This window comes from Microtus ochrogaster, chromosome 5 (assembly GCF_000317375.1).
Source record: "Microtus ochrogaster isolate Prairie Vole_2 chromosome 5, MicOch1.0, whole genome shotgun sequence".
Taxonomy (NCBI): Eukaryota; Metazoa; Chordata; class Mammalia; order Rodentia; family Cricetidae; genus Microtus; species Microtus ochrogaster.
In genome coordinates this window covers 5,764,803-5,792,115 of record NC_022012.1, presented here as the reverse complement: position 1 = coordinate 5,792,115, position 27,313 = coordinate 5,764,803, and the positions used below count along the sequence as shown (strand labels likewise).

The following is a 27,313-nucleotide window of genomic DNA, read 5'->3' as shown; positions in this document are numbered from 1 at the left end:
TCAGTCCCAACATCTTCCCCATTTCAGGATTTTCCCATCTACAAATATCAGTTTTATCTAGTATTTCATAGGAGCTATCTTCCCCAAAGTCTTCAAAGTAGGGTGGCAGTGGCTGTAAGCAAAGCCAACAGCCCTCAGTGGCTTCAGAGTGGGAAAAGTTTAAAGCCATCTTAATGGTCTCCATCAAATAAGGTGAGGCTTCTGATCCCCCACATCTCTAGGGAACTTGGTGAAAGATACCTTAGGGGTAGATGATGGAGAGATTGAGGTATGTAAATTTGATGTTGCAGTATGTAAAGTTGAGGTATATACAGGTGTGTCCCCCATGAGCATTAGCTTGAAAGCAGGTCCTAGAATCCAAGGAGAGTCCTCAGGAAGTATCTCCATGTGAAGCATGAGGATAAGGCCATGATTATATCCCTTTTGGTATACCCTTAATCCCCACATCTTCCCAGATAACCAGGATAGGTCCCTTTTCTTTCCCTGATCTGTAAATTTTAGTATCAGAGGGTTCCATCTAAATTGAGTGCATCTTCCATATAGGGGATTCCAGGATAGGGGTACCAGGGATAACCTGGAGATCATTATATCTCCATGTTGTTTTATCCAATGTGCAGTCCCAGGCTGCTCACATCACCAGAAAGAACAATAGTAATAAGGAGCTCCCCCCCACACACACACACACAGTTTCTAATAGCGGAGGCAGTTCAGTTGCTTCCTGGACATATATAAAAGGGTGTCTGCAGGGGGGCATGTCTTCTAAGGACAATGTGAACACCCAGGTTAATTAGGGTAAGATGCCTGGGGTAGGGTAGACCCCCGAGACCCTCCACATTTAGGTCTCTCTTCCATCCTCAGAATCCAGTCTTTCACATCCCAGCTCCGACATGTCAAATTGCAGATGTCAAACATCAGGTCAGGGTGTCATCATCTGAGAAGTCTGGTTTAGGATCCCTCCAGTGCCAGTGCTCCACAGGATCCACATCACCTTCTGTGGTTGGTGCTGGCTTCTGCCTGGTCCTTGGTCCCCACGAGAAGAGTTCACATGATTACCACCGGGAGAGCTATCTGAAATAGATAAACAGGCAACACCTTCCTCAAGGGTCAGTCTCCCTTGGGCAATGGTTATTTTTCTTTTCTTGTGTTTGAATTTAAGGGTTGTCCACTGTAATCTTTTTATTTTTTATTTTTTTTTGGTCATTTTGATCTTCCCCATTGTCCTAAGGGGAGGGGAGAAATTTTAAGTTATTAGTGGGTAGCTATATAGGCATTTCCCCTCTGTTTGGGAAGACACATCCACATCCTCAACCCTGTGTCAACAAGGGATCTGGGCCCCTCCATTTGTTAGTGAGAGGATCCTTCCACCTAACCTTTAGGCAGGGCCTCATTGATAGGAATCCCAATGTTTCTGGAATCTATTTTGTTCATCTAATTTTTGAAAATTTAAAATATTGATGTTAATAATGCCTTTTGTAGTTGTACATGGTGGGAGATTTCCCCCCTTTTTGTTTTATAAGGACCTCTTGAAGATACTGGTGATGTCTTTCAACAATTGCTTGACCCTGAGGGTTGTATGGGATCCCAGTGGTATGGGATATATTCCATCTCTGGAAGAATTCTTTTAATGTTTTACTTATAAAACAGGGGCTGTTGTTGGTCTTGACCTGTTATGGTAGTCCCAACATAGCAAAACATTGTAAGAAGTGGCTTTTGGCATGGGTTGCCTGAGTGGGCAGCAGCCCAATGTGCCTTAGAGTACATGTCTATGGTCACACACATATATTTTAATTTGCTATATGGAAGGTAATGTGTTACCTCTGTTTGACAGATGATATTGGGTTCACCCCCAATTGGGATATGGAGATATAGGTATTTGAATTCTCTCCAGTTGACCAGAGTTAAGTCATGCATTTGGGTAATATTTTGTATGGGCAGAGTTGAGACCTCTATGAGACAGGCCCCTGAAGCTGCAGCATCCACAGCAGCATTCCTTTGGGAAATAAGGCCAGGGAGGTTTTGGTGGCCTCTGAGATCTTTTATTTTCTACCATCTAAGAGTGATCCAAGTTATATCATCAAGGCAGAAATAGGATTAGCATCCAGTGTGATATAGGCATAGGGTAGTTGTGACAGTAGGTTCACCACATAAGAGCTGTCTGAATAGAGGTAGTAGGGTTCTGGGATCTCTTGTAGGGCAATCTATATGGGCATCATTTCCTTATATTGAGCAGATCCTCCACAAGGGAGAATTTTGGTAATCTTTGTCTTGGTCCCCCCTGTAGAGAAAACTACAAAGGAAGCCCCATTCTTCCTACCATCTGTGCAAACAGTGAATGCTTGGGATAGGGGCCTAGAAGAAAAGACTAGGGTACTCTCCAGTGTAGTTCTTGATATAGTTTCACTAACCAGGACTTCCCAAAGTGGGTGTCCAGGGTCCCCAGACATCCCTCCAGGTAGAGGCTTAATTCAGAACAATGTCTGGCCACCCATTCTAAATCCTTAATTTTTAATGGAAATATTAATTTAGAGGTATCTTTTCCATAATGTCAGAGGGACATGTCCCTGATTTTTATAATCATATTAGCTATTTGATTGACTAGAGAGAATACTCTGGGAGTGCACCTCAGGGTGGTATGTACCCATTCTAGTGGTTGTGACTGCTGAATAATGGCAGTCAGCATGGTCGTTTTCCCTAATAATAGTCAGTCTTGGATTGGAATGTTAGGATTACATCTCACCAAAGAAGCCTGATGGAGCTTGTTGACAAATTCAGTGAGTGCCTAATGTCCTTCAAGGGGCAAGGAAATGATCTCATAAGGTTGCCCCCCCCCATTAGGAGATCCTATAACACATCTAGTCTCCAAGTCTCTATAGGCAACCCAGTTCATTTCTCCCAGTATCTTTTGTAACCCTGATAAAATGAGGGTCTCAGGCAGAATTAATTGGGATCCATTCACTTTGGCTTGAGTGAATGTTAATTGGGATCCCAACATATGAAATAGGGGTAACTTTTGTATTTTCTTTGGGGCTATCTTAAAGTCATGTTGTTGGAAGATATCAACATTGGTGATTACCGAGGGAGCTATCCCTGATTCCTCCAAATACCCAATGATTAGATCATCCATATAAACATATAGGAGGGTACTATCTTTGTCAAAATAAGGAGAGAAGAGGCTATACAAATATTGTTGACAAACGGTAAGACTATTGGCCATCCTCTGTGGGAGAATAGCCCATTTGTATCTCTCATCAGGTTGAAAGGAGTTAACTGTAGGAATGGAAAAGGCAAACTTTCCACAATCCTCCTCATGATGAGGAATTGAGAATAAACAGTCCTTTAGATCAATTACAGTGAGGTGAAACTTGGAGGGGATTGTTGGGACCCAAGGTAAGCACCTTAAAGGGAACCTACTAATTCCATATGGGTACTGTTTGCTTGTAGATCCTGTAACATTCTACAGGTCCCATTAGGTTTATGTATCACAAATACAGGGCTGTTCCAGGGGCTCATTGTGGGCCTTATACATCCTTTTTTAAAGCAGATTTCTGGTGATTTCCTTGAGAATCTTAAATGTAAGTTTAGGTGATGACCACTGCTCCACCCATATCAGCTTATCCCATGGCCACTTAATTGGCAGGACCCTTGGGGTAGTGGCCTCTACTTTTGGGGATGAATCCAAGTGTCAGGGGTCTGCCTGATGGCACTTGCTCAATTTTATCATCATAAAAGACTAGGTGATCAGTGATGATAACAGCATCCATTTGTTCTAACAAATTCTGTCCCAGGAGCTTTGTAGATAATCCTGGGAGGATCAGACGCCTGGACTTTCCTTTGTCTCTTTCTGGCCCCATCCACATGTATATTCATTTTCTCCTGGCAAGGATGGAGCCCCTCTTATTTATCCCCTTCCCCTCTTCCATTTTATCCTTTCCAGGGTGGCTGGGGAAGGTGGCCACTCCTTGTCACAGACAATACCTGCTTTCCATTTTGTCATTGCCTCTGCCTGCCTTATTCCTTCCCCCTGGAACCACTCTTCAGTAAATTGTGCCCATTTTTGTTCTTCTCCCTTGTCTTTTCACTCGTTCTTTTGGTTAATTGGTTACTTTTGAATTCCTCAGATCTTTTCCTGCTTCCTACCTATCAACTTCTCCCCCATCATCCTAGCCAGTTGATTATTTTCAGATTCTTTAGACCTCTCCTGGTCTCTGACTAGTCTCCACCCAATTCCATGTGTCCTGTGAGAAAAGATTCCCAGTGGGTACACAGGAGACCATGGCAATTGTATCCTCTCATGCTTGGATCCCATTGTGGTCTGACAATTCTAGGCCTTGGGATACTAGTTTATATCTCAATGCCTTAAATACAGGGTCATTTTTGTGTGAAGTTGTGTTATCCATTGTGGGGTCCCACTCACCTTGATGACCACCTTGCCCTGTGACCAGTTGTCCCACATTGGGCGCCAGTTGCTAGGCCTCCTTTGCCTTCTTATTCCCCAGGCAAAGGCAAGTGTTCTATTTGTCCCACAGTGCAGGATTTGCAGTCCTATGGCATAGGACAATCAGATGTGATAAGGAGTCAAGTCAAAGCAGGAACTCAATTTATTACTGTGAGCGTCAGCTTAGAGAGGTTCAGTGACATCATGTGATGTGGAAATACCCCTAGCCAATGAGAAACAGCCAAGCCCTCCTTCTGGCTGGAGGGGTGGCTACTTAGTTTTTGCTGTCTCAGCCTCACTCAGTTCCATCAAACTCGAGTCAGGCTTTTTTCTGTCCCATGGGCCCCGAGGTACAGGACCTGAGATAATTTTGGCCCAACACTCATGATGTAGCTGAGGATGACCTTGAACTTCACTCTTCCTCTTTCTGTATCCACCATGCTAGGATTCTGATTGTACATATGTATCACCATACTTTTAATGAATATATGCTCCTCTATATTGTATTTGCTTTTGGGGTACTTATTTCTTGTGGTATTAACACAATGTCACAAAGTTTCAGGCTTATGGATTCTTATCTCTACCCCCAGAATTACTCACTTTTACAGAGATTCTGAAAATAGTGATCAGAAAATTAGAAACTGTGTATGAGTCCTAAACTTGCTTGTCACTATAAAGGTATTATTGATGTTAGGGCCTGCCTCCTAGCAGAACTAAAAATTACATGACAAACCTCTCCGAGTCTATATCAGGCTGACCATGAGTTCTTATAGTATCTCCAGCTCCAATTCCTTAGCACACTGGGAGTCTTCACTCATCCTTTGCTTCTTTGTAACCTCCCATTCCAACGGGAAAATGTGGCTCTCATCGTAATCAACCCTTTAACTTCTGCTATCGTGATTTAATACTGTAACTTCATACTCCCTGGGGAGTATTTTATCAATTAAAAAACTGAGTTTTTTCCTTTTTGCTTTTAGTCTTACAGACTACATTTTCCTCCAAAGCAAATGAGCAATCTTTTCTTCCTTAATTTGTTCTTCTGTACTGTGATGTAATTTGGATGCTGTCATATTGTATGTTTTAATCTAAATTTTACTTGTGCATATAAAGATGTACTTTTGCATTGGTAGTCACATTGTATATTAACAAATGCCCACTGTGTTGCATCATCATGGTAGTGGCTAGAGTTATACCCTATATTTCCTCTGGGCTTCATACTGTCAATCCACCCCTAAGGCTGATATAACATCTCACTCATCACCTCTGAACCAGAACCATGAGAGGTGTATCTCTTCACATTGGTTTTCATTACTTAATCATACATAATGAAGAATCATTTTGTTCCTTGCCAACACTTGATAATCCATTCATTACCATCTAAGGTGATGCCCCCCTTTTTATTACTGTTCAACAATATTTTCTTTGAAGATCCTGATGGATGCTTTCAGCTGAGGACAGTTGAAGATAATGTTTCCATACCAGCTGGGCCAAGAATGTGAGGACATCGTATGTCTTAATTTTCTTTCCCTTGGCAAATAAATAAATAAATAAATAAATAAATAAGCAAGCTTGTGCTCCTCTTCTACTGCTTTTCTGTCCCTAATTCTCCAGATACTCAACTTTTTTCTCTTAACTGAAAAACTGCAGGAGAATGCAAGATTTCTCAGAGGAAAAAAAAACAGTATTTAAATTATACATTGCCCAAACAATATATACATGCTGTAAAAAGGAAAAGTCCTGGGTTGAAATGAAAAACTGGTATGGCAAGCACATACCTAGCTTATATGAAACCCTTGGTTTGGTACCCAGCACCATACAACATAACCAGCATGCCGATCAAAGTGTGAGAGTTGCATTTATACTTTTACATATACAACACGGAGATCTTTTCTATGCACAAAAATGTGAGATGAAACACCAAAAGTCATGGAAAGATCCAGGGAGTAGTGTTTTGTATTATTCTAAACTCAGTAGATCTCAAGACAACTAAAGATATTCTAATTTATGGGGTCCAAGTGTTTGTTTAGAAAAAAAAAATTGGTGCTTTGTTCTGGGGAGATGTTTCACTTGCCAAGAAAAATCACATTGCTTTTCTAGGTGTCCGAGGTTTGGGTCCCCTCACCCAAGTCAAATGATTCACAACTTTGGCAACTCCAGCTGCACGGATTCTGACACCTTCCTGTAGTCATGGAGAAAAGTGCACTCACTGCACATACCTATACACAGATTCACACAAATAAGTAAAAATAAACAAACCTTGTCCTAAAAAGTAGTTATCCTAGAAAATATTAATTTATGGGGGTGTGAAACCATTTACAGTCAATTACTTAAAATATATATTAATATATGTCACAGAGTACATCATATTTTGAAGATCTATAAAACATGCAAAAATGCTTTTAGGTCCACTTGAAAGATCATCTAAAGATGAAGTACAGTTGCAGGCTAAAATTCTAAATCTGCAATAGTATGTATAGATGCTTGTATAATATGTTTGTGTGTGTGTGTATGTGTGTGTGTGTTTGTATCAGGCGTGTGTGATGTCTACTTTTAAATTAAATGTTGATGGAGCATTTCTAAAATTATTGATCTCTTAAAAGAAATGTCCATTCCTTAACAACTATATTCTTAGAAAGGGATTATTGCCTAGACAATGGTTGTAAAGGAAACTTTCTCTCAGTTATGAAGCTGGAATAAGTTTTGATAGCCTTGACATTTTGTAGGCTTCTTATATTATCTATACAAACATTACCTTCAAATTAGATGTGTAAGCATGTTGAAAACGTTATTTCATCTCATAATTTCAGATTTGTACTTCTTACAATTTAACCTTCTAAAAAATAGAAATTTCTATTTTTGGAATGTTTGTTTCACTGTGAAGTAAAATTCGAATTAGAGCCTTGTCCCTTCAGAGCACAGAGGAAAATACACTGAACAGTTTTATGTAAAAGAATTGGATGGCAGAATACAGTAAACAGACTTTGTTTGAATTGTTAAACATACCCATATATTATTTGAGTCATTTAAAAAGATAACATTGTTTACAGTAAATCTCTAGTCAGCTCTTCCCTTTGTAAGATCTTCTATGGGTTTAATAGTAGGCCTCTTTGTGATTCTTGTTAAGAGAATTTTAATTGCAGTAAAGTATTATTTGTATACATTGTAGTAATGAAGCATTATTTCATCAGTAGAATGATTATTCAATCATTAATTATGGAAATATTTTAATTTATATAATGGTTTCCTTTGAATTCTGAAGAAACTTTGCTTATCTCCAAAGGATTTGATGTACTCCTGTGAAATGTCATTGCACAGAGCAGAAAACCTTCAGTCTTGCTGGGGTATATGACGAGACAAAGTATATAGAGGGTTACTAGTCATTGGTACACAGAGGCCAGACTGGTGAAGAAGGAAGAGGCTTCTGACAGGATGGAAGTGAATAAACCTACTGTGGTACTTAATATGGAAGCAATATAGCCTAAGTGGGACAGAAGCTGATTTGTAGAACTAGTATGGCTATGCTGCAGAACCGAAGAATGTCATGTGGGAAACCTAGCATGAATCACATAAGCAAGCACATTTAACTATTGCTTGTTGGGAAGTTGCTATTTCCCGGGATTTATGCTTTGTGTTTTTGTCTGTCAGGTTATGTTGCTCTCACAATAAAATTTTATGGCAATTTTCATGACAGGCATCTTGTTCTCTCACTAAGCATTTAGTACCTAGGAAGTACAAAGTATTGTGCCAAGAATGTGATGATTAATAATGTTATATCCTCATTCTGGGCATAGTAGGAGAAAACATTTGTAGGCAGATAATTACAAAGAAGGTAGCAGATGTCTTTGTAGAAGCGTGCAGTGTGATTCATTACAGAATGAGGTAAATTCAGTCCTGGTTGTATTTTAGTGTTTCAAAGGTAGAGTGTCAATGTTCAGGTTCAATCACAAAACATGAAGCCTTGATACATTTCTCTCAACGAGTGGAATCTACAGTGCCTTCACTTGTGTTCATGGTTAAAGCAACACCTGCAAACAGCCCTGATTGTTAAATTGAAGGAGAAAATGGATAACCATTTTTGTGAAAGTCTGGCCAGCTAGCGGGTTTCTCCAGAAGGTTGAGCCAGTGAGTTTTTGCTGTAAGCATTTTTCTTGATGACTGAAGGAAAGAGTTTCAAAACCAGAGCTTGAGAGAAAGAGACAAAGTCCGAATGCAATGAAACAGATGTGAGCCTCCCCAGAAAGCATTCCCCAAATCTTGCTTGATTTTCCCAGGGCCCCAATCAGCGAACTTCCCAGTAGAAGGAATTTCAGGGATGTTTGCTGATTTGCAAAACACTGCATGAGTGATGCGTGCGTTCCTTGCAGAATTGTTTTGCATGTACATATGGTACGTGCTATTTTGAAATGTACCCCTCTGTGCTCATTACAGCCCCTGCTCACTCTGGCCCCTGATAATCCTTTTATAGTTCCTCATCACAGATTATTCTTAGCAAATCAATGAATCTGCAGTTTTGTGCCCTCTCCCTTAACAGGCTAGTCTTAGACGTTTCCAAACCACAGCAGAATATAATAGAAAGCAAACCGATTGTGCGGCTTTAGTTCTGGTTTCTGAGCTAAATGTTTGCTATGGTTCCCTTACCTTTTAGGAAGAAAAAGTTACCATTAGGTTCCCTTAATACATTTTTCAATTATATTCTCAAAACAATCTCTGAAAACAATCAGCTTAGTTTATAAAATAAAAATGCTAAATTTTTAACAAGTCAGATCTGGATAGCATTTTTACATTTTCTGTAATTTTATCTAGATAGATAATTCCTTCTAGGATTGACATATCCATAGTATATAAGTGTAGTTATTGGTTAAAAAAGGAAAAGATGAAAGGAGATTTATGAGAAAGGTGTAAGAAGACCTGTAGTTTTAGGTGAAGTCCCTTGTATGTTGCTTGCAACTGAGTCAAGATCTCAGTCCTTTTCATTGGAAGCCTTCTATTTCAAATTGCTACTACCCCACAGCTTAGAGCCCAAGGAGTAAGAACATTGCCTAGGTTTGGAAGGCTCTGGGTCATTAGGTAAGGATTATAAGTGGAAAACTTAAAAATTATTAAATCGGGGCTGGAGAGATGGCTCAGAGGTTAAGAGCATTGCCTGCTCTTCCAAAGGTCCTGAGTTCAATTCCCAGCAACCATAAGGTGGCTCACAACCATCTGTAATGGGGTCTGGTGCCCTCTTCTGGCCTGCAGGCATACACACAGACAGAATATTGTATACATAATAAATAAATAAATAAATAAATAAATATTTAAAAAAATTATTAAATCGAACAAAACAACACCTTTGGAAGCCTATTGGATGTGAGTTTCACATCTTTCATATGGTTCATTAGTTAAATAGTCTTTAGAGCCAGCAAACACTACAAGGATGAAGATGATGCCTTGTCCCTATTTGTGAGGTTGGAATAGACATGTGTCCCCCACCTGGAGACTCTTATCTACAACCCATGAGTCAGGGTGAATACATTACTGTGAATTATTTACTACACTAAGAAGCATGGCTCAGTACAAACAAATTAGTTTAGAAATGGAGCTTTTAAGTATCATTATTTGAAACTATCTTAAATTATGCTCTATGAAAATATCTTGAATATGTGGCATTTTATGGGTCTTATTATACTTATTACACTTATCATATAAAGGGAAGATAGTTGGACCTTCTTAAGAAAGAAGAAGAAGAAACATGGCTAGGAGGTTGGGAAGATATATCAGTCATACAAGTATAAAGACCTGAATTTGATCCACACCCACCTACAAAACTTGATGTCAGTGTGGCATGTTTGTAATACTAGCAGTGGGGAAGCCAAGGCAGACAGATCCCTGAGGCTCACTGACAGCTAGCCTAAGCCTGACATATCAGTGAGTTTTGCGTCCCAGTGAAACATGTCTTTAACCATGCTGGGTGGTTAGTGAGAAATGGTGCCTGAGGTTGTCATGGGTCTTCGTGTGTGTCTGCTCTCACACGCAACCCCGCTCATAGAAGACTGACTAAACAGTGGCAGTCCTTACAATTGCACAGTGATTGTGACCATCTCAGCCCCTATTGCTCTACTCATGGTCCTCACCACCGTTTCACACCCCCACCCCAACCCCTACCTCACCCCCGGACCCACGTATCATAGCTGTGTCATGGGCTCACTGTGTTAGGGGCTGCTGTGTTGCCTTCTTCACACCTAAGACATCTGAGCTTCATAGATTCCAGAGAATGGGTGGAACTTAGCCATGTGGAAACCTTAGACAAATCCCCAACTCCTTCTCCCAGACCTTAGCCCTCGCTATCCCCTGCACTACTGTTCTGTATTCTCAAATGAAAACGTTTTATCCTTATAGAATAACAATATTGGATATTTTAGCCTGTAGATTAGGCTGCGTTTTGGTTGCCTTTTTTCTAAATATTAAGCTTTACATTTAAATTTGAATTATCAATATGCTATCAGCCTGAAGAAAAGGCAGTCATTTTAATAGTTTTATTAACCAAAGGCAATCTGCAGGCAGATCCCAACAACATACTTGATTCCGTGGCTTTTTGTTATGGCAGCAGATGAACTCTGAGACTTGTAGCCCAGTCTGTCTCTTTGTAACTTCTAGACTTCTGTTTCACTGTTCCTTTAAGTGAGAACTCAGAGTCACAGTTGCATATGCTTCTACTTAGCTTCTGCAGGCAAATTGTTCTGTCTCAAAGTACCATGCAGAAGATGCCCAGAGGGCTATTCACAAGGGGAACAAAGAAGTCTAAACTTGATAACACATTCACACACAAAGCAATCCAAGAGCAACGGGCACAGCAAGCACACTGGCAATTTGAAAAGTAACTATGAAGGTGCTGCACAGAGACAAAATATTAGTGGTGCTAAAACTCATTTTTCTTCATAAATCATTATTGTATTTATAGAACTATATAATCCATGCTTTCTTAATAAAAACATTTTTATGTTGATATAAGTAACACAGAAAGAGATTTCTCCATCTGGAAGAAAAGCCTTGCATTTATAATCTCAAACATTCTGCCAAACACAAAGTTTTCTGCCTAGAATAAATAGATTTTTGTTGATGCATAAATTAAATGTCAACACATCTCTCACAAATCTACTTATGGCAAAACCAGGCACTGTGGCTAGGAGACAGATTTAATGCAAGTGACTGGATCTTTCTGTTTACTCAACAAATAGACACAGTAGAAAAGCGTTGGTGATCCTGAGCTTGTCAGTGTTAATTAGACGATGTTTGAAAAGAAAGCCTCCTCTTCACTAACCACAGTGGACAGGGAAGCTGGTATGTATTACCTTTCTGTCCAGCTACATCTTTTAATGTATTAACCTAATGGAATGGAAACTTAGAGAACAAGAAGACATTTATTTGCAGTATTGTTATCTCAGTGTGAATATACTGAATTTAAATTTCAGAAAGGGTTTGATTGTGTGGGTGTTTACATGCACACACACTTATATTGACTGTATAGCTACCGGGCATCAGAAACCATTATAAAATGGCACAAAGAGTGGAAACAGGATGTTGAACAGCTCAAGAAATAGAACAAGGAACAAGTGAGTACTCAATCTTATGGAGCTGATGAAGTCTGTGCAGACAGAGCACAATAGGAGGAACAGAGAAGCCATGTGGCAGTGGCTGTGAGGCTTTCTCTATTGAAAAGAGACAGACAGTGTGGGAGGGGCCAGGGTATGGAAAGCCTGGAGGACCTGTTAAAAGCATGAGAATGAGAGCCCCAAGCCCTCAGCATACAATAGTCGCTTTGCTTGAGATCAGGGAAGGAAGCCTTTGTGTCTGGAGTGAATGACAGAGGGGAGGACAGGAAGCAAAGAAAGAAACAGTCAAAGCAAGAATATTCAATTCATCTAATGAGGAAGGGAAGCAGAGACGGGATTGCCAGAGTCTTTGATTCCATGTTATAAATAACTATTGTTAATTAAGAAAGTCAGATGAAATGACAAGACAATACTGTAACTCTCAAAATGCTTGTTCTCATGAGTTATGGTAACAAAGCACAGGTAAAGACTAGCTGTGCTACCTCAGCACCAGATGTGGAGCAGTGGGAATAATTGTCCAGGTGGCTGTTCCCATTGTTTTTTTTTTAATTTATTTATTTATTAAAGATTTCTGTCTCTTCTCCGCCACCGCCTCCCATTTCCCTTCCCCTCCCCCAATCAAGTCTCCCTCCCTCGTCAGCCCAAAGAGCAATCAGGGTTCCCTGCCCTGTGGGAAGTCCAAGGAACCCCCACCTCCATCCAGGTCTAGTAAGGTGAGCATCCAAACTGCCTAGGCTCCCACAAAGCTAGTACGTGCAGTAGGATCAAAAACCTATTGCCATTGTTCTTGAGTTCTCAGTAGTTGAAAGCCACCCAGAGCCTGCGACAGTCTGGACTGGTGAGAAGGTAGCTAAGGTGTACTCACCAGTAGGGAATAGAGTCTCAGGAGTTGAGCAACTTCCCTAAACTAGAAAAAACACATTTATTCTGCTCTCAATTTGGTCAATTTTTCCTTTCAAAAACGTAAGTTCATTAAAAATAATATCAAGAAATCTTGAGCCCCACAAAGGTATACTGATTGAGTTTACTCTCTGTATCTCATCCAGCATCAAAGTATGTAACATCTGTGGCATCTTACAGTCAGGGAGAGGACAGTTAGATCATGGAGATTTATAAAAATACAGATTAGATTTCTTGTACTACTCAGGTTTTGCCTTTTATGGCAGCTCAATGAACAACACACTTGTATAGTTTATATATATTTTCTTGAAAATGATATTTTTCAATGTGGCTTTTATATCACAGTTGCAACATTTTATTGAGATTGTCTATTTACCAAGACTTTAACTTCCAAGAACAGAGAATAACACACACACACACACACACACACACACACACACACACACACCACATCACACCAGAGTCTAACAACAAATGTATGCTTAAAGCCCTTTAACTCAACTCAGACTGACAAGATGGCTCAGTGGTTAAGAATGCATACTGCTCTTGCAGAGGACTCTAGTTCCGTTCCCAACACCCACTTTGGGCAGCTCACACCAGCCTGTAACTGCAGCTCAGGGTTGGGGGTAGGAGTCTGATGCCCTCTTCTGGCCTCCATGGGCATCTGCAGGCACATGCACAAACATATGCAAGCACACACTAACATACACATACATGAAAAATAAATATTAAAAACCCTTTAATACCAACAAGCTATTAATGAATCATCTTAAATGATCCTTTCAAACCTTTAAATGGAATTGGTTTAGTAAACAAATTTTGATTCTTTAGTAAATGAACTGATATGGATTCCTGTGTTGCCACCAAAAGTCACACGGAGGCCAGGGGCTGAGGTAGCAACCTGTGGCCTTGTTGGTTTGGGGGTCATGCTGTCACTAGAGCTATCCTGATCTGAGTGGCCAGTGCTTTTAAGTAGAGCCCAGATGTTGTACAGCCTGAAGCTGTTGCCTAGGGCCATGTCTGGGTCCTTGGTCCACTGTAGCTGTGGTCTATGTTGATGCCTGCAGCCTGTGCCACCTCGGGGGGGGCGGGGCAGAGCATCCATGTGTGACAGAATCAAAGGGCCATGCTGAGCCAACCCCGTACCTTGCTGGGAAAACTAGCCATGCATTCCGCTGGACCCTGCAGCAAGAGAGCTGGCTCTGACCCCTCACAGGAGAGCTGATCCCTCAGGGGAGATGGCCCCACCCCTTACCACAGGCAAGGGAGAACTGAGGACCTGGTTTAGAGGTGGGTGGCCCCAGTGGCCAGGAATGACCAGCTCAGTCACATCCCAGGCCCATAGCCCAGGTCTAGGGTTGACTCACTCTACCATCTACCTCATCTACTTCCTGCTGTAGCTCTTGAAGGGATTGGTCCTGAGGAAAGATACCCGCAATATCTCCATGACTCAGGGTGACCTCAGGATATTCCAGAGGAGTTTCTGTGAAGATCCAGTGACGATGGTGTGCTAGAAATCACAGGCCTTGAACCAGACCAAAGACTCATTGCTATGAAAATTTGCTAGTAGAGCCAATTGAGCAAAAGGGTTTACTATGTGACACATATTCCCAATGCCACCAGCATAAAGGAAGAGGTGTTGGCAAGATGGGGAAAATGAAAAGCAAAGAAGTTTTTTGGGTGTTATTGATTTATTTTTGTTTTGTTTCCTTGTTTGTTTGTTTCCTTGCTTGCTATATTTTCTTTAGGTTTTACTTTTTTAAATTATCTTTTGTGGGGTGCTGCAGGGGTGAGGGGAGGATATAGGGGGACTGGGAGGTGAGCAGAATTGTGGGTACATGGTGTGAAACACTCAAAAAATCAATAAAAAATATGTTAAGAAAGCAAACAAATAAAAAGAAACAAACAACACCCCTGGTTTTGTTAGACAAGATTTACTCCAGGAAGAAATTGCTGAGTATTTAATGTGGCCCGAGTGAGCTTGTTTACCTTCTGTTGGTCTCAGCACTGTCTTCCACACGTGCCGCAGTCCGATGGCTTGGTGTTGCCAGAAATGCATTGGACTGAAGACTCAGATGACTTCATTTGTAAAACTGGCATGGCCCTCACCATTTTCACTGTATAGGCTTCTCTACCACTAGATTACAATACATTATTACAGGTTAGTGTATATTCTGTGGCAAATATTATGAAGACAGCCATGATTTGCTTCTATTCTCCTAGAAATTCACCACAATGGGGTTTTTGCAATATTCTCATTACTTTTAATCTCCAACAAGTACATCTGGTTCATGTTTTTGAATAATTACCATTGAATGATAATGGTAATGAGATATTATTAGACTTAATAGATATTAATGTTCTTATTTTGATAAGGTAGGGACTTCAATGTGTGTAACAAAAAGCTTTGTTTTTGCTAAAGTTTGTCATCATATGCTTGGCAAGCATTCTTCCAATGAGCTACACTTCCCAACTTTGAAGTTTTTTGAGATAGGATTAGTTGGGGCCCATGCTGACCTTGAACTTACGACTCTTGCTGCCTCTGCTGCCCCAAAGATGAGATTATAGGCAGGTGCCACGAAGCCTGACAGAGAAGTCGGATCATAGAAAATGTTTATGTTTCAACTGTGATATCCTGTAAACTGCTACATCATGCTGACGTGAACAACTTTTCTTTAAATTTATGAAAATACAGCCTGATTACAGAGGGAATCTAAAGAAGAAACCTGACAGAATTCCCAAGTTTCTGGCATTCTGTCTCTGCATTCCTGCGGCTTGATGCTGCTTGGACGGCCAAGTTTGCAAAGGTTAATCCAAGATTATATTTGCGATTTCTATATGACTTCAAGAAGAATATCAGGGGGCTGACAGAATCCTACTGGAATGTCCATATGCCAAAAAAATCATCACTGGCATTTGGATAGTGAGCTTTTTCTTTTTCACACACCTCTGTAAACAACATTGTAGAAAAGAAAGTCTGTGAGTTAGCTTTATTCTAAATGGAAAAGAAATGGCAAGAAGCACACTTGTTCCTTGTGTTGTGGAGTGTGTTGTGAGTATATCTGAATGCAAAAGAGACACTAAAATCAAGCAGACATGAAGTCTTTATGAACCTACACACTGGCGTGAAGTGCAGAAACTGGTGCTGTGGATATTGTCAGACACAGTGGAAATTATCATCTGCACGCGCTTACTTCCTCATAGGACAAACCAGTTTCCAGGAAAGACATGTAAGATATCCCCTCAACATTCCCTCCTTCTGTATAAGCCTTATAACACAGCCATAGAAAGTCAGCCTCATTTCACCAAAGCTGCAGGAAACAGGCCTGAGGGCCTCCGAACAAGTGCAAGACCTTCCTGGCAGTCGGAAGCTTCCATTCAGCACTAACACACATGTGTTCAAATCCATATCTCTGCTCCTCACTCGGGATTTTTCCATGCTGATAGCTTGTGATTGGTCTATTTATCTAAGGCCAAAATTAAATTCCATATTGGATTATTCTGTTGGAGACAGAGTCTTCTGATTACTGGCCTCACTGCTTTATTTCAGAAGCCAGTTTAACTGCCAGGAGAAAAAAAAAATGTTCAGGACTTTTCTCTTTCTAAGTCACTGATAAAATGGAAAAGGTCCTTCCAGTAAACCCCACTCAAAATTCCATTTCCCCTAGCCAATGATTTTTTTTCTGAAATACCTCTTGAGGCATATCAGAACCGAATGTGAAATGTCTCTTATATTCCCTACAAACAAAGCTCCTGTCAAACTTCATAACCCACAAGTCTGTCAGTGAGTCCAAACTGACCTATGGATGTTGTACAAACATTCAAACTTCATGCATCATCCACACAGAAATAAAGGTTTTGCCATCTTGCCAGCTGTGACAGTTCACTTGAATACTTTAATGCTGTTACCTCAGCTACGAAATGTGCACATTTGACTGTACATGAACCAAATTCATAGGAAATATGGTCCATTCTTACTTTACTGTTCAGCACTCAACTGATGAGGCCCTAAGTAGCAATCCAGGGATGTGCTTCAAACTGCTGTGGACATGGCCTGCAGGGTCTAGACGTACAGACAAATCCTGCTACTCGGTAGGGTGAGTTCATTAATTTTGTAAACCTAGGGAATGTTTGTTGGTTGGATGAAGGACAATGAAGTAAACCGAATCCCTCCAGAAGTTGAAAGGTTTATTTCATAGCATTTAAAATTGTGTTTTATAAATGATTCTAATTCTTTATATCTGAGTTAAATAATGGCTTCTGCTTTTACCCACTCACATCTCTGGATGCATACTGGAACCATGCTGTGCTGAGAAAGGCTAATTGGTTATTTCAGCTTATTAGGGTTGGGGAGTGTTAAATACAAAGCCCAACAGCATGGAAATCAGTGACAATACTAAGCCAAAGCTATATGGGCTGTAGGTAATGAGTGGAATACATCATGCTCCATTTAAAAACAGTATCTTTACTTACAGTACGATGGATTCAATAGTGGGATCATGTGGAGTCTGCAGGAAGAGGAGTCAGGTTCTGGGAATTTTTACATTGGCAATGAAGCAACAATTTTTATTTTTGAGTTTTTGCACTGAGATAGTTCCTTTGACCATTAAGTAATTGTGTACATTTCTCTTATTTAATAAGCAAATAATTACTAACATAAGTACCACATCCACACTATTGTCTTTATAAATTCAGTCAGTGTGCAACATCCCCCATACACCAAAACAAGCTGCTTTTCCCGAGTGTGTGATCATGAGTAGCTGAGAAGTTTTCAAGGCTGGCGAGGGAGACAGACAGACAGTTAAAATAAAACAAAGTAAGAGCCACGCTCGGATAAATCTGAGGCTCGGGGAAACAGACATGTGTTGTGTTAGAAGATTATTTGAGTTGATTTATCACAGCTTTATAAGAGAGCTTAATTATAAAGCCCCTGCTATGAGGCCCTGTAGACTGATTTCGTTTGATTCAGATTTGCTTTTTGATGAATCTTGGACACTAATCATCTGGCCCCCATGACAGGAAGAAACCCCAACAATGAGAAAAGCAAGTCAGAAAATATGAAAAAATGTTTTTTCACAAGCAGGAGTGCCAACTCTCTGTTACAGTGTAGAAATAACATTTTTTAGTATTAATATACGCCCAATTTTTTTTGTTGTTGCAAACTTTAGCTTAATAAAAGGCAGTCCCTGATTAATGACAGTTCCTATGCTGTTTCTTTCTGCCCTCATTCCTCCCCTGTGACCTGAAAGTCAAAACTATCTTCCCGGCAGAAAAGTAGTCAGAGTCACAAAGAAAGAGCCGTCTTTTGGTTTTAGGGAAGCATCCAAATTGTATATTACTAATTGGTATCTTCTTTAAGTAAATCCTTATACAATGCCTATTACATGCTAGGCACTCTGTGTCTATAGATACAGAGGTGAACAAAGTATCTCAAATTTCATTCTAGAACATGTATAATCTTGAGATAAATAAATAACAAGTCATTTTGGTAGTGAAAGATTTTGAGATTAATTCAATGTCCAAGGTTCTAACTTTACTTCAGAGAGACTACATAAGGGATGGGGTGGGAGGAGAGGGGGCTCTGCCATCCCTGCTACTGTGATGGGGAGACCTGACAGCAAGCTGTGAGCATGAGGCAGGGACTGGATGCTAAGAGCTCACATCTCCAGCCCCAATCTCTAATACCCACCCCAGTGACATATTACTCTCAGCAAAGCATATGTGCTAAATCCCCCCAAACAGCAAGATCAACTGGAAATAGAGTAGCCAAATGACCGAGACTAAGGATGGCATTTCTCACTCAAACCACCATTGTGCTAAAGCATGAAGACTCCTGTTTGAACTATCTGTAAACACATAAAATCCAGGCATTAATGTGCACATCTGTCAATTGACGTTAGGTGAATACACTCAATTCTAGCACATCCAGATTGACAAGAGCATGCTTTATGATACGTGACAGTCTTGAAATGTGAAAATAATTCGCGATTTTATGACTTACTTTTTCCCATTTTTGAAGCTTTACAACTATTAAGTGTATTTTATGTTCCTGAATTTATAAGTTTTTAAATGATTGTTGCAGGATAGTTTCTATAAGTTTTTGTAGTAGTTGAAATCATCTCACAGCATTGTGTGCTTTGTGAGCCTGATTTGACAACCTTAGTCAGCCTACAAGTTTCTCAGTGGCTATACACAGTCTTATTCATGTTGTCTTTTGGAAACATGGCATTTAGCAGAGATAAGAATAGCGGCCATAGAAATTGTGCAAATAAATCAACAACTTATCATAGATTTTTACATGCATCAGAAATCTTTGGAGTCCAATTTCGTGGTAATAGTGTCATCCTGAAAGGAACGGCAGCTGTCGATTCAGGAGTGTTCAATCTCCACGCGTTAGGAATAATTACCTTCCACCCCTCACGAGGTAATTGCCTTTTGATTGAGGTCATCAGAGCAATCAAGTCAGCTTGAGGTAGAAATCTGGAGTGAGACAGGAGACAAAGAAAGAGTTATGAACAGAAATTTGAAAGGAGAACAAGAAAGGAGCTTAATTTATTTCTAATATTTAACTGTGCAGTGATAATTTAAATAGTGACAGCCATTAAAATCACTGTAATATGCTGCCTAGGCTAATTGGTTTGATAGTTTTATTTTTTGATATGAAAAACTAAATATTTTTAAGCATCTGATTAGGATCATTAACACATACGTGTGAATGACAGCTCACTCTAATTTAGCCTACAGACAGTCATGCACACAGAGCAATATGAACAGCAGTGCCAGGTGCCAGGATCTGTAATGATGGGGACAAAATTTAGAAAGATCATTCGTATTATAATTAGAAAATAAAATGCTTCTGTACAATTTCAGATTTCAGAAGCCCAGAGACTAAGAGGAAGTCTATAAAAACATGGACGAGTGAAGAAGAAATCATTGATAGTGATAAATGAAGGTGTCCTCCATGCAATGTGTTTGGAAATCTTAGAAAATTAAAAGGGGAAATTGTGACTATTATGTTGCACACACATGTCAGGATTAATGTGAATATTTTGGTTAAAATGAACACTAGGGTTAAAACAGTGAGGTTGTGGCCTCTCAGCCATTTACACAGAGGGCATGTATTGGGATATAAGCTATCCATGCTGACCGGATAAAAAGTTAAAGGCCCTGGGAAACCAGTAGGGCCAGTCTTGACAGGCTCTGCTTGACTCCTGCAAACTCCAACCAAAGTGCCAGATCAGTGCTTTGTTATCTTTTCCTCTAGTAGATGTCTCACTGAATAATAATATATTTATGTGTATTTTTGGCATTTAATTATGGGTAGACAAGGCTTCTAAGAAAGCCTCCACATCTTACGGGAAAGAGACAATTCCAAATCTCTCCAATGGCCAAGGGCAAGAGAAATGGTAGACTATGACTTCCACACCAGAACTTGAGGGAGCCCTTTGCCAATGCTGCTTAGCTCTTGCTTCCACTGTGTACATCATATTTTAATGTTGCCAAAGCTGCTGAAATACACCTCAACTGCTTGCTTACTGCACTTGTTTCCTAGTAAATTCTTGTCCTTGGTGATCCTAAGAACAGAGATTTCTGCTGTGGTTCAGGTTCAGCCACAACGTGGCTCAAGGTATTGTGGAAATGAGGTAAGCTTTAGACTTTTGTCCACCAAATGCAGCTCACATCTGAGGTAAAAATTTCAAGTGTTAAGGAAATAGCCAAAACAAACAAACAACAACAAAAAGCCTCCAAACCCCAAAACCCTCTCTGTCAAGGCACTAGCAAAAGAAAACACTTCTATTAGGAATAAGCACTGAAGCAGAATGTGAAGAAATCACACTTTAAAGATTGGCAAAGACAGGAGCAATTCTTGCTCTTTTCTTCCAGGCAAGAGAAACTGCACATTCCATCCCTTGTCAAGATGAACAGTAACCGGTCCTCAAATAAGAGGCCAGCACCCTTTGCCACACACAATTCATGCTACCTCATGTGGTAATTAGGTTGACTATCTGAGCTAGTTAATTGCCTCTATCTTTAGTAAAAATAAATGTCTCTTTATGACAAGACATAATTCTCCAACTTGAAGAAAGGAACCCGGGGAAGTCAAGCTCTTACTTCCCCAGTGAACTGGAGATGGGAGCAACATCTTCCTTGATGTTTGCATTTCAAAGAGATGGCCCCTAGGTCCTTGATTGGCTACTCTAGGGTATGAAACTGTCAAAAGGCTTATTTAATATTCAAGAAATTGTATATATGTTTCAAAGAAATTTTCTAAGGTAATATTTCTAAAATGTAGGCAGTGGAGTTTCAGGAGGAGGAATTAGTTTTTAAAGTCTGATTTTGATTTTTTTTTCTCATCTTGGTAATACACACACCGATTTTTCTTTTGCAAAGTTTTAATTTGCATGTAAATTGTCTGGTGATATGTTTAAGAATATATATTGCTTTACATCCATGGCCTAGATGTTTGCACTCCAAATCATCACACTAGTGAGGCCAGTGTCGTTAGCCAGAGACCTTGTTTTGATTCAGGAGCACTGTTAGATGAGCACCTGATCGGAACCACATGGAAGGTACTACTGGGCTGAGGGGCAAAATAAGGATATAAAAGACTTATTAGGAAACACTCACAAATAACAACAAGGTAGAGAGCCCCCATTTTCTTCCCTTCTTCCCTGGGGTGTGTGGAAGCAGCCATCCAATCTCCAGGATGAGATCCTGACCCCTTTTTTCTTTAAAGAGAGTTACAACAAGAAGCCCCACCTCTATAAGGCCAGATAGCCCAAGGTTATGGGTAGGGCAAATACCCACTACATCCCCATTGTTGTAACATGAAGGGGCTGGCTTGTTGGGGTTTCTGTTCTGCCTGGTACCCCACAGCTCGCAAGCCCCAAAGAAAATCACACAGAGATCTCTGTAAATTATAAAGCTGATTGGCCCATTAGGTCAGGCTACTTATTAGCTCTTGTAGCTTATATTAACCCATTATTCTGATCTATGCTAGCCATGTGGCTCAGTACCTTTTTCAGCTGGCAGGTCACATCCTGTTTCCTTGGTGGTCTGAGCAGGACTGGGAGGAATCGACTTCCTCCTTCCCAGAATTCTCCTGTTCTCATTGCATCATTTCTACTTCCTGTCTGGTTTTCCTACCTATAATTCCTGCCTGGCCTATCAGCATTTATTTAAAACATGATTGACAGATTACAGACAATTTTCTGCACCACATTGTTACCCAAGAGGGATGGCAAATGAAGCAGAGAGGAATGATGAGGAACTGGGCACTGATGCCAGAGGGAGTCCAGAGCAGATTCCACTGTGATAGAGAAAATGAAAATAAATGTGAGCTAGAAGATATGCTGTAGGATCCAAGGAAGAGGGGAAAAGGAAAGACAATGAAGAAAAAAAAACCTGTTTTTAACTTCATTCAAGAAAACACCACAGAAGTAAGATATTAGGCAATTTTGGAGCAGGAAATTAGAAGATATAAATTAAGAAAGTGAATAAATATGGGATGTAAAGTATCTCTATTTTAATCTTTCTGGAGGTTGAAAAGAGTAACAAGGTAGAGGACTGAACTAGAACTGGGCACTTTTAGAAAAGAAACAGGAGTAATACTTTGAGAGTATAAGCAAGAGAGTGTCTCTACAGAGAGCCATAAAATCTCAGTGAAATGAAGGGAGTGTAGGCTGGACAAGAGGGGTAGAGAGAGGAAGGAGCTGTCAAGTGATTAGTTCAGAGGTCTTTGCCAGAATCAGGGGCTGAAAGGAAGGTGTCTGACAGTAGAAGGTGGTGGTGAAGGAGAGCAGAGTGTGTGACGTTGTGATGAGGGGTGGGACTCCAGGTTAATATGGCAGAAGGAAGGGATATTGACTCAAGTGCAGTGTGGGTTAGATTCTTCTCTTCCTGTCATTTCTTTTTTAAATATATTCTTCTTTCAAACATTACATCCAAACTGACCACAGTTTCCCTTCAGAAAAGAGTTGCCCCCCACCCCAGATTATCAACCAAAGACAGCATAACAAGATGTAACAATACTAGGAACAAACCCTCAAGTCTGATTGAGGCAACCCAGTAGGAGAAAAGGGGTTCCAAGCACATGTGAAATAAACGCTCCCACACCCACTATGATTAGGAGACTAGAAACAAACTTCTATTCTCAAGACTAAATGAGGCAACCCAGGAGGAGGAAACAGGTCCCAACAGCATAATAATAAATACCCCCTTCCACTATTAGGAGTCCCACAAAACCTCCAAGCTACATCTGATCCTGAAGAGTAAAGTTTAATAGAAAAGAGAAACACAGATGCCACAATTTCCCCTGATTTGATGCTAATCTACCAAGATATTGGGATTCCGTTGGAGGGAGTAGAAGTAGGGAGAAGCTTGGTGTTCTAAGAGGGTAGGTAGCAACTCCGTGGGTGTCAGTGACTGCTAGTAGGTGATTTTGAGGCAGGAATAGCTAAGATCTGAAACATCAAGGTTGAACCATCTCAGAAAGGATGGAGAACAAAAGTTCTGAAGATGGATGGGAGCAAAACAATCTTCCTTCTCCCCTTACTTCAGCCTTCCTGAGACTGTGAAGAACACCACCCTCATGCATAAAGCAGAATAAGCCACAACTCTCAGGGGTAGCCTATATCTAATTTACAACAAAAAAGATGATGTGAACAGAAAAAAAATACTACTTTTCCAAACGATTTTCTCCTGTCAAAGCAACAAAGGAAAGACTGTAATTGTTATCTTCCATGTAGTTTATTTCATAACAAGCAACATGCAGTATATCCACCTTGTATATGGGCTTTTAGTGTCCACATTTGTGATAAACATATCAGGTAATGTATGTATTCACTGCTGTGATAGCATGTCCACACTTGTGATAATCATAACAGGTAATGTATGTATGTATGTATGTATGTATGTATGTATGTATGTATGTATGTATTCACACCTGTGATAGTATGTGTGTGATTAAGAAAACTTTTTTTAGAATTCAATACCTAAGCAGTATTTCAATGCTTGTCTTTGACTTGTCCTAATTAGTGTTTAATTCCAATGTAGCTAAAATGATTGAACTTAGCATTTGATCTCCAGGGAGGACCATTATCAGGCACATGATAAAATATCAAGACCACTCTTGTCTAATTCATGTTACTATTTAAATTTTTATTTATTATCATTGTAAGCATGTGCAGATTAATTGTGTGGGGATGTATGTGCCATGGCATACTTATATGGGTAAGAGGACAACTTCATGGAGTAGCATCTCTCCTTCCATTTTTGTGAGTTCCAAGGGTCAAACTCAGATCACAGGGATTGTACACCAAATATCTTTGACCACTGAACCATCTGGCCAGCTTGACTGTGTATTCTGAAGATTAGAAATACTTATGTATTCAGTCAAATCAATGTAAGAAAATGGATGATGCAAGCAGATGTGATGTGTGGAACAGATGTTATCTGTGAAATAATCTTTAAAGAAGGAATAGATTTTGAACAATGATTGAAAGACCCACATTTGCCGTTATAAGGATGCAGGTGGTGTTTCACTGCATTCCATGGAGCTAAAAGAAACTCCAGTTTATTTGTTTCAGAAAGCAACGAAGCAGAACTTAGAGCTATAGGAAGATGTAACTGTTCCTGCTTATTCAGAGAGTTCTTCAGTTCTTACATTATAAACAAGGGCATAGGGGCCAGATACACATCATCTTAGCCCAAGAGACATGTGACCTGCATTAAAGGAGCAACAGGATGAAGCAGGCTTCATCCAACAAGTGTATTTGACATCACAGTCTTGATTTTCTGTTTAGTGTCAGGAAAACCATTGAAACAGGGTTTTGATGAAGTGCTAGCATTTTACTGCCATTCTGTTTAATTTTGTTTTATTATACAGGTAATAGCATTTATTCATTCTGAAGTATCTTCACCACTTCTAAAATAATCCCAAGAGTTGGCAGCATCCCACTCCTAAGCAGAGCCACTCCTTTAGCGAGCCGAGGTATGAAGGCTTTCCTCTTAGGGAACAGTCTATCAGCCTCAGTAGAAAATGGCAGGTAAAAACCCAGACATTTCAACTATCTGTCTGGCTCTGTGAAACAGAACCTAGGATGACTGGCTCCTCATTTTCATTGTTGTGAGCAGAAGTATTTGCTATAATCCCAGCCCCCTCTCATTCTTGGAAACTGTTAAGCAGAAAAGTAAGGGAATGAATTTCTGCAAAAAAGACACAACTTGTCTAATGACAGTTTCCAGCATGAACTTTTGAAATCTGTAGATAGCAACTCAGATGCTAAAGCTAGTTGGCTTCAACAGCTGTGCTTGTTTGGTTACTCGTTTCACAATGTGTTCATCTGAAGCAGGTGCATGAGATTTCTGTAGAAATGGTGTACATATTTAGAAAGCTCCTGTTTCTACCAGGCATGTTGTTTTGACAACTTAAGAAAATTTTCTTCATTAAAATGAATACCATTCTCCTTAATTTCCCAGTTAAATCAGTAACAGAGAATACTATTTAAGATCTAATCTCATTCATCTTGAGGACAGTACTTAACATAACTCATCACAAAGAAAATAGACTCAAAACACTTCACTCAGAGACACTGGAACCTGATGTGGCTGCAGTCCAGTTAGGTTTACTGAAACTCAATTCTACATATCTTTTAGGATCAATGTCACCTTTCAAAATTTGACACAATGCTCTTTAAATGGAGAGTTTCTATATGATATTGGAAGAACAAATGTCCTTTCTTTTCATGTAGAAAAGGCAGTTTGACAGTTTTCCTGACGAGATCAAGCATTTGTTTTTCATTTAATAACAGTGACATAATTGCAGGGTTTAACAATATTCCTGTGAAAAACAATCTGTATGCATTTTCTTGATGCATGTAAATGTCACCTCTGGTAGAAAAGAATGATATTTGTCAAGATGAAAGACCACTGGATATATCTCAGACTAATGATCTTTTAAAATTCATTTAAAAAACATATTTTTGTTTATTTTCATGTGTATGTGTGTGCGTTTGAGTGAGTTAACAGGCACCAAATGCCTCCAAGAAACCCCAGGTGAGAAGAGGGCCCTGATTGACCTGGAACTGCTGTAGCTAGGGGCAGTGAACCGTAATGTATGGGAACAAACCTTGCCCCCCTCTGCAAGAGAATCAGTGCTCTTTGCCACAAAACTGTCTCTTCAGAACCCACTAATGACTTGAAAATTACATTTTGGATCAAAACTCTTCTGCAGCTGTGTAGCATCATCCAGGAAAATTTAGAAATTAAATGTTCTGGGACTTTGTGCTTCTACACACTAATAGGAAACTTGGCTTCATCCTGTAGCTCAACAGTCTCTCCCTCTGTGACAGTCCAGCCCTGCTCCATTTCTCATGTGGAGAGTTTAGTCCATGACATAAAGGTTTCCTTCACTGCAGATAAGGTTTGTGAAAGAATGAGAAACATTTGGTGGACATTAGTTACTCACACAAACAGAAGATGTTTACTCTTAATGGATAATGAGCATCCTCTGCCAGAGATAATAGCACAGGAAGATGGGCAAATGGGATGGTTCCCTTATTCTCTTGTTCATGACATTTATAGTCCAAGAAATTATTTTTGAAGAGGTACATGGGAAATAGAGAGTTTGAGATTAATATTTACAGCCCAGTTCTTTATCAAGTAGAGTAGAATTGAGGTTAAAGTAGCACATTTGTGAGTTCATCAAAACACCATGGATATTTCAGAGGTGGGTGTGCACTCCAAGATCCTGTGGAATAGGAAGACACATCCTTCAACAACAGTGCTATCCAAGTTCTGGTTAACTGCTGGGGCAACAAGAAGAGATTGAAGTGAATAGCATCTGATTTGAGTGCCCAGTGACTCTGAGAACTCAACTACACTGAGGGTTTTATGGATTATTGTGATAAGCACATTACAAATATTACCCCCAAAATAAAATTTATGCAGAGAGTACTATATGTCTTGTGTCTGCTCTACAAATAGGTTGTAAATGGAGACTATGCTTTGGTTTCCTGGCTGCCCAGACTGAAATAATCACACAGAAACTATATTAATTATAGCATTGCTTTGCTAATGACTCAGGTATATTTCTAGCTAGCTCTTACATCTTGCATTAACCCATTTCTACTACTAATCTGTGTATGGCCACGAGGATGTGGCCTACCAGTAAATTTCCGAGGGTAACTTTCTCCTTTAGCAGCTACATGGTGTCTCTTTGACTCCACCTACTCCATATATATATATATATATATATATATATATATATATATATATATATATATATGTTCAGACTTCCTACCTAGCTATATTCTTCTAAGGCATTGGCTAAAACAGCTTTATTTATTCATAATACAATAAAGGCAACACATAAACAGAAGGACAT

At 39.8% G+C, this 27,313-nt stretch overlaps 1 protein-coding gene across 1 annotated transcript in view; it reads left to right on the top strand.

The window, feature by feature from the left end:
- The window catches only part of Cntn5 (contactin 5), a 1,200,756-nt gene that overhangs the window by 360,293 nt on the left and 813,150 nt on the right, over positions 1-27,313 (top strand). The window lies entirely within an intron of this gene.